The sequence below is a fragment of the Branchiostoma lanceolatum genome, chromosome 2 (assembly GCF_035083965.1).
Source record: "Branchiostoma lanceolatum isolate klBraLanc5 chromosome 2, klBraLanc5.hap2, whole genome shotgun sequence".
NCBI classification, from domain to species: Eukaryota; Metazoa; Chordata; class Leptocardii; order Amphioxiformes; family Branchiostomatidae; genus Branchiostoma; species Branchiostoma lanceolatum.
Genome location: NC_089723.1, coordinates 22,510,662 through 22,519,944, shown reverse-complemented (window position 1 = coordinate 22,519,944; position 9,283 = coordinate 22,510,662). Strand labels below are relative to the sequence as shown.

Genomic DNA, 9,283 nt, shown 5'->3' with positions numbered 1-9,283 from the left:
GACAAAACCACCCCTCCGATTAATCACGCCCAATATTACCGACTCCACACTTTCGAATTCTAATCCAACATCACATTAAATAACAAATCTAGATTAACCCTCTATCGTTGGGGATCTTGTCGTCCCTTACTTTTCGACAAGACCACAACAACATGATGCTCAGTGGACCTTGCTCGTCCTTTAGTACAGTGGGCCGTGTGTCCATTTGTCGGCCAACGGCAAGGTCACAACACCACCACCTTGAACTTCCATCTTGTCACCACCACACATTAGCGAAAAAACACCCCTCTGGTCGAGATGGTCACACCCAACCCAAAACTTTAAAAAACTAGGAAGAAAAACACCCCTCCCTCAAAATGGTCACATCTAACATTAGCGACCCCCCAAATAACACCCCTCCCAATAAAATGGTCACATCCAACATGGCGGCCCCCATTCTTGGAAGCAAAAACAGAATAGGTTTTGCTATCGCAAACCTGCAATAAAGACAATCTGTGGCTATCTAAATGTTTCCTCTTTTATATAATGTTTTGAACAGATGAGTAAACATCAAAGAGGTAAACTTAGCTCATTAGTAGAAAGAAGGGCGTAGGCGAGGGTGGCAGAAATGGCGTGGAAAAGTAACCGGCAAGTGGCCCGATCCTAGTCTAAATCTGGTTTCCCATGGTAGAATATATTTAGTCTTACAAATTGTTTTTTGGCGACACCTCAGGGGCGGAGCCGTTTGTATAGTGCTGGGATCAAATTTGGAAGAATTCTAAATATTCCACGCACGCATTCCCCAGGGAATTGGTTTTTGACAATGCCTTGCGGGAACGGCGTTTGCAGTTGTCGGGGAGGAACTCAAATCTAATGCGTCAAGCACAGGAAAGGCGGTAGTTTTTACATGTACTATTACAGCATTTTGCCGATGTTTTGATAAGCTTTTACTTCTACAATATAGAATTATGGTTTGGCAGGGTATGTTGCAATGTAGATCATGATACAATGTCACAGCTTTTCATCCATATTTTTGTTTTGACTTGTTACAATAAAGGATTTTATGTTTCGATATGTACCTGATACAGGTTCTTTCAGATGCTCTCTGAAGACTATAGCTAACATCTAAAGGGATAAAGAAAGGACGCAGAGACAAGGTCTCTCGAACATTGGGCATGTTGTGTATGAGAGTTTTTATCTATTTGTGTTTCATTTGTTTTTGTTATGTGCTATTTCATTGTGTGTGTTTTTTTTTTCATTTTTTTTTTCATTTTGCTTTCGCAATTATCCCAGTGCGATGGTCCTGCATTCAATGTTTCTCCTTGGTGAATGTTATCGTCGCATACTCCAATTCTTCTACGATGATTCCTTATGCAGTCTGAAGGTAGCCATGACGAAGCTCACCTGCGGGCACTAAGAGAGAAAAGGGCATAAATAAATCAATGCTATTAACCTGTTTGTCACAATATGGTCTGTGCAGCTATGCTCTTCCCCTGTATGAACGCGATTCAAGGATTTGTTGGTTTCACATCCATGTATATACAACGTGTTTGAGCCGATGATTTCCACAGAATGCAAGAGGGCGCAAGAGAGCGCAAATCGTAAAGAAAGGTTTAAAGTTATATGTTTGTCATTTATTTAGGAAAGACCTTCTTAAAGGGACACAACATATAGAACTGCATATTGCTCAGATTAACAACGACGACAGAAACACTATTGTCTAATGTCTATGTTGGCTTACCGCTGTAAGGCATCGATTTTCACGTTGTCCTATAGGCGACGGGCAGGGGATAGAAGAAGACAGTAGAACATAGCGTGTCCCTGGATACAGTGGTCCTGGGTCCTCGCTGCACTGCGTGTGAGGTTTACTGAAAATGCAAGAAAAATATACACCCGGGACCAGGGTCTCCTGGGCTGTTACTGGCCATCCAGGGCCAGAATTCAGGGCCTGACCTGAAGAAGGGAAACAGCCCGTTACTGGAATATCCAATCTCGACAGATGAGTCCTGTCGAAGAGGAGCGAATATATGGAAGGTACGACCGGAAAATCCCGGCGGAACATGACGTCGTGTAGATAAAACGTTAACCATAATTTCGATTTCCTCTTACACAGTGAAAAATATAACAGATGCGGTAACTGGTACACAGGAACTGAGCCAGAGAAACATGAGCCAGTCATCATCGACACTATTTATCACTTGATCATACAATCCAATACTTGGAATTTGGACCACATGTGCAGTTGGCGAACTTTTTACTGATTGAACTTATCAACACAGCCAACTAGAATAGAAAAACAACTACAATATGGGCACCGTTACAAAAGAAGACTTGGAAGTACAAATTGACAACGACTATAGCCCACTAACCTAACAACATCAACGCAACGCCCCTGAAGACAAATAAATGCGTTCGGTGCCTTCCAAAACGTGATGAAACTTTTCTTGGTGGAACCAATAATCAAGACAGCTAGGATAGAAATATTATAAAGAACTGCTACATGGGCACCGTTACAAAAAGAGGACTTACAACAAGTACAAATTGAAAACGACTATAGCCCACTAAACGTTAACCTAATACTACAACACAAAGCCTTACAAAACTTGCAGTTAATCACCAATCACCATACATTCGGTACCAGGTAAACAAATAAAAGATGTGCTGCGAAATATTATTGATTGAAGACAACATCATGTCATCGAACAACAAGAGGGAAATGTCTGAACCGATGATTTCAAAACGACCAAATTCTGTCACCGAAACTCTGTAGACATTAGGAAGTTAATAACCGTTGATAGCGATAACATCTAAAATGCCCGACAACGGTTTCACTTACTTACCATGGTCGAAGCAGTTTTCTATGCTGTGCGGCTCTAGAATCCGTATACAATATGCCTTTCTAGTCCTGGGCCCTCGCTGCTCGTGTGCAGTTTACTGAAAATAGAAGAAAACAGACGCCTAGGGAACACGGTCTTTTGTCCGTTATATTACACGATCATTACTGGCCGTCCTTAAACAACTTTCCTTTCTAATCGTAATGCTACAGAGAACTCGCCCAAAATTTTCCACAACCACTGAAAACTAGCGAAAAAAAATACTTTAGCACCGACGTATAGTGTTAAACTTTACCAGACGGAATAGCGGCAGGTATTTGGCATCTCTATAGGGCGTGTCGTCCAAGGTCGATCTCAAGTTACTTATAGTATCTAACGGCCGGCGCTCTCACCACCGATCGACAATGCGGTGTTGAGCAAATTACAAAACTCGGTTACACAACGGATCATGATCGAGTCGGGTCGACGAAACTTACAAGCAACAAAAAACAAAACAAATACAACGAGGACACATACAACGAGGACATTATACGTCGCTAGTATAGCCTGAACAGCAGCACAAAACGCCAATACAAAATACCCACAGAGAACACAAATACGCCATCATATATAGATACTCAACGTACAGACGCACACCTTGACCACATAGAAATACGAAATACATAAACACGCACTGATATGTACATGAACAGAACAGAGACAACACGCTCGATTTGTTTTGGCGAAACGAACAACTCAACCACAAACGCAACACAATCGCTACTTACAAAAATAGCAAAACATAACCTACGAAATTTAACAGTAGTTCTCCCAACGTAACAACCTGGTATCATAACATTGAGCATCATGTCGTCGAAAAAAACAGCTCTGGTACAAGATAGTTGGTCAAACGTCGAACATAATTTCAGATATAGTCGTCACCCAGTTAGGGCCCACCCGTAGCCCGTCACTAGTTGGCAAAACAAACAGTATCTATCATTTACTCAATCACCAGTAGCAGGCAGTGGGTGAATCGTAGCAACCATGGATGTCCCGACATTGACAACATGCCGAAAATGTTTCATTTGGTCAGTAAAAGAACAGTCGAATAACCGGGACAAAAACTCAACAACCACAAGAAAAATCAACTCCTTCGATTGGAACACGATTGGGAAAAGAAATACTAGAGAAGATGCTACATGTACACTTAGTCTCAGTCATAAATCAGGCCCCCAACAGACAAAAGTGACTCATGATGAATTACTCAACTGGTATTGTCATGTGAGGTGAAAACAGGTACGCAGGGTTCAGCCAGCATACGTCAATCAAATGGGTGGAGATTTCTAGAACACCGACCTTACGACATGTACGAACAAAGATGGTTTGTAACCACATGTGGCTAGCCGGAGGTAGGATAAGAGTGCACAGTACACAACACTTGCCCAGGCGGGATGGTCTGGCCGGAGCCAGCCATATGGAAAAATATGTGGGAGTATGTCACAGAGGCCAACTCCAATTTTCCATCCATTCTTCAAGGCACGGGTAAGTGCAACGGAACATTTCTGTTAATTCTTTTTGCCTTCCTGGATGAAAACTTTTCCGTGCCGAAGCAAGAGTTTCGGTGTCTGGAATGTACATGGATTAGGTTCAAAATTAGAGGACTTAGAGTTTTTAGACGAAATCAATAAATTCGACTTCTTCTCATTACTAGAAACCTGGACCACAGAAAGTACCAAAATCAACATCAACAACTACAGTCATTTTCATTTGTACCGAAACAAAAACAAGAGAGCTAAGCGTTCTTCGGGAGGAATTTTATTCTTTTACAAAAATGAATATAGGCATTATATAAAAAAGGTACCCTCCAAATCCACAGACCTTCTCTGGGTGCGACTGGACCGTAAATTATTAGGACTCTCGAGAGATCTGTTTATATGTTCTGTGTATTTAAGCCCCAGCGCTTCTTCAACCCATAAAAACTCTGAGAATCACGTGATAGACATTTTAGAAGATGAAATAGCTAAGTATAGTTCAGAGGGATTTATCCTACTTGGGGGCGATCTAAATTCACGTCTTGGTGATTTAAATGACTATGTAGACAACGAGGACGGCCCCTGTGATGTTTCAAACCTTTTCAAAGATAGACAACGCTCTGACAAAGCACCTCCTAACAAATTTGGTAGACTTATAACCGATTTATGTATACAAGCTGACCTTAGAATACTAAATGGTAGAGTAGTGGGAGATTTACAAGGTAATTATACCTGTCATCAGCCGAACGGAAGTAGTACTGTGGATTATATCGCCACCAGCCAATCTTTATTTCAACATGTTCTATTGTTTAAAGTTCACCCTTTGACAGTTTTTTCGGACCACTGTATGTTATCTGTTCTCATCAATACAAACACAACAAATAAACATCCTAATGAAAAATACAACAGGCCGAAATCCAAACCTTCTCATCAGAGATTTCACTGGAACCAGTCATCCACGGAAATATTTTCTCAGACTCTATCACAATCCCATTTTAAAAATAGATTAAATTCGCTCTCATTCAAAGCTAACAGTAGTTCAAATTCTAAAGAAGAGATCGAAGTTTTTGTATCGGAATTTAGCTCAATTCTAAAAGACGCAGGTACTAGATCATTGTCAATAAAGAGAACAAATTGTAAGACTAAGAGACGTACCCGGCTTGGACAAAACAAACAATGGTTCGACAAAAGCTGTACTGAACTAAAGCGAGAGGTGAAGAACCTGGCTTCCCTACTTGTAAAACAGCCATCAAACCCAGATATCAGGGGTAGATTCTTTAAAAGGAAAAAGGAATATAGAAAACTCATAAAAAAGAAGAAAAGAGATTTTCATAATTACATAATGACACAATTATCCTGCCTAAAAGATAAGAATCCTAGTGCCTTTTGGAATCTAGTAAACAAATTAAAACCAGCAAAAGCACAAGAGAACAATATATCAGATGAAGAGTGGCTTAATCACTTCAGCAGTGTAGACAAGCTTTTTAACAATACAAAGGACTGTCCTGACCCAGAAAATGATCCGCGAATTTCAAATAACGATTCACTGAATTCATCTCCGCCCACTGTAAACCCCTCTGTCCTTGATTCCCCAATAACCATTGGGGAATTAACCACTGCCATTTCTAATCTCAAAAACAATAAATCTAGTGGAAATGACATGATTCTAAACGAAATGTTGAAATCTGGTAAAATGATATTGAAAAAGTCACTTCTCCAGGTTTTTAATATGTGTTTACAAAATGAATATTTTCCTGAGGAATGGTCTCTCAGCCATATCGTGCCAATTCACAAGTCAGGGGACCCTTCCATCCCAGACAACTATCGTGGAATCTCTATTATGAGCTGTCTAGGTAAACTATTTTCTTCCATATTGAATACTCGTTTAGTAAATTATGCAGAAAACAACACATTATTCAAACCCCATCAGGCAGGCTTTAGGAAAAACTTTAGAACAACAGATAATCTTTTCGTAGTTAGCACCCTAGTTAGGAAATATATCAGTCAGAACTCTCGCATCTTTGCATGTTTTGTAGATTTTAGTAAGGCCTTTGATTCAGTTTGGAGAAATGGCCTCATATTTAAATTGAACAAGCTTGGTATAGGTGGTAAATTTCTTCAAACTATCAAAGATATGTACTCTAAAACTACAAATTGTGTCAAACATAGTCATGGTCTCACTGAATCATATGTTACGCATAGCGGTGTCAAACAAGGTTGTAATTTAAGCCCAACGTTATTCAACTTATTTATTAGTGATATTACAACCATCTTTGACAATGAATGTAAACCACCAATTATGCATGATAAGCGTATTCCCTGTTTATTGTACGCAGATGACTTAGTTATTTTTTCCGAGTCTAAACAAGGGTTACAAACCTCTTTGAACAAGCTAGAAAACTACTGTAATACATGGAGACTGAATGTAAACCTTAGGAAAACAAAAGTTGTTGTTTTCTCTAAAGGTGGCCGTCTTCCAAAAGACTGTTTGTTTACATACCAGAAAAACCCTGTTGAATTAGTTACATCCTATTGTTACTTAGGTATTATTGTCAACTCTGCCGGCACATTCAAGGCGAATCACAAACACCTCTACAGGAAAGGTTTAAAAGCTTTGTTCGGCATTAACCAATCTCTAGACAATGCCGACGCCCCCATTTCTGTGAGAAACAAACTTTTTGATGCGTGCGTTAAACCCATTATTCTCTACGGCTCTGAAATATGGGGCTCGTTCAAAAGTTCAAATTCCTGTCCAATTGAATCCGTTCATTTAAAATTCTGCAAACAATCATTACGTGTACCAAAATCTGCTTGCAGCCTAGCTGCAAGGGCGGAATTAGGAAGATACCCCATACAAGTGGAGGCTTCGCTAAATGCCGTCAAATATTTTCTTAGACTTCGCCAAAATGTGCCAGCCGACAGTTTTCAAGCAGATGCTTTCTACTGTCAGTTAGATCTAGACAAAGCTGGTGTTAAATGTTGGGCGACAGGAATACGTAAGTCTTTAGAGGAGAGCGGGTTTGCTTTCTTATGGCATCTTCCAATTTCATACAATACAAATACGTTACAAATTGTTAGTTCCATTGGCCAGCGGATAAAAGACATTTACTTCCAAACGTTTCTAAAAGAAATACATAACGACAACAAAGGTGGGGCTGCCAAAAACAAGTTAAGATCATATAGATTATTCAAAACAACTTATAATGAAGAAAAATATCTAAGTAATGCAAATATGAGGGTCAGGAATACAGTCACAAGACTAAGGATCAGCTGCCACAAACTACACATTGAAACGGGAAGACATACTCGCACTCCTCTAGAACAACGATTATGTAAACATTGTAATTTGAATAGAATAGAAAACGAATGTCATTTTGTGGTAGAATGTGGATTATATACCAAAGAAAGAAATGAACTGTATAAGCTTGTAGAAAACTTATTTCCCTACTTCACACATTTAAGCACTGTACAAAAATTCATATTCCTAATGCGACTAGACAAACCTCCCATTGAAAAACACGTCTGTTCTTTTATATCTACTATAACCGAAAAGCGAGGAGAAGTAGAATTTATCTAATGATAGTCATATTCTTTTTGTCCCGTTAACTGTACTTGTTGTTTTGTTTTGTTGTGACCTGTACTTAGCCAAGTGTGGCAGAAATGTGCAATAAAGGTCTTCATTCATTCATTAAAAAAAAGGACGACCACATCAAGAAAACAAAGTTACACCAGAACACCAAAAAGTCAACAAACAACTATTGAAGGAGACTGCTGTAGTCCTCTATAGAAACTTACTAACTGTACGAGTCGGACATGTCTCTATTCTATGACATTCCCTTTCAGTGAAAGTTTCACCCTGACATGACGGCCTTCGTCGGCCCAAGGTGGAGATACAATATGCACGGTTCAATTTGTTGTACAACTAGCGCTCAAAACGTGGTTTGACGAGACGAAAACACCAATCGAGGGAAATTTAACGAACAGAAACAGATACTAGTACATACGAATTTGAACAGAGCATCGACATCACACCTACGAACACGGAATAAAATGTTTCCAGTCCAAGGAAACATTGCTAGCTCTATTACACGGATATCGAAAGAAAACCGGACAAGACAGACACCAAGCCTACCAGCCTGGAGCCTACAACGAGGAACAGACATGACAGAGGAGAGGCAAAACGCATCCCGGGACCCACTCTCTACACAATCCTTGTTTCTCTCTCACGACTCCCCGTACACAAACACCTATATTCTCCCCCTCCCAGCCACAAGCCCCGAGACTAGTATATCTCACAACCCTTCCGATTAGTAGAGATTGGCAGGTCGTGGTAAGTCATAGTTTTCAATTCGTAAAATTCAATACCAGGTACAAATATTTTTCTATTCTGCTTTCTATTCTGAAATGTAGAAAACCTACAAGTTCCAAGCCAGAGAAACACAAGATAGAAAGAAGTTAAACGTACGAAAAGTTTTCAAGAACTTACCTTGAAAGAATTCTGGGGCTCCACCTACGATCGCTGGCACACAAGCCCGTGCGAGTTTTCCCCCGTCCCGACGACGTGCCTCGGGGGCCCAGTCCACGGTCTTTGTCGGGCTGCCCGGCGGGCCCGCTCGGCAGCGCGCCCCTGCATGCCAAAGATGAGCTCACGGTGTGGGATTTCGAAGGTAATGTAAGGCAGGACTGGAATGCTGAGATTGTGGGGAGGTTTTTATAACAGAGCGTACAATCTATCAAATGTGGGAGGGATTATGTAATTAAATCACACGACTGGTTGGTTAAAACGTGAGGTTGAATTTGAATATTTAGATCAGATTGATTCCTCAAAACGCTGAACGCAGCACCCTACGAAACAACTAGGTCACCATTGTTCGCTTGGATGACCCTTCATTGACCTCAGTCGGACACTTTGTTCTGCAGGGGTCGTCTGCAAGGGGCTGTCCGAAAATAGCACTGTCA

At 40.5% G+C, this 9,283-nt stretch overlaps 1 long non-coding RNA gene across 1 annotated transcript; it reads right to left on the bottom strand.

The window, feature by feature from the left end:
• Positions 1 to 719: 719 nt before the first annotated feature.
• Positions 720 to 8,896, bottom strand: LOC136427979 (uncharacterized). The gene is made up of 3 exons (XR_010754551.1): positions 8,811 to 8,896; positions 1,721 to 2,913; positions 720 to 1,392 (listed from the first exon to the last, which is right to left on the bottom strand). It is a non-coding gene; the product is annotated as an uncharacterized lncRNA (long non-coding RNA).
• Positions 8,897 to 9,283: the final 387 nt, after the last annotated feature.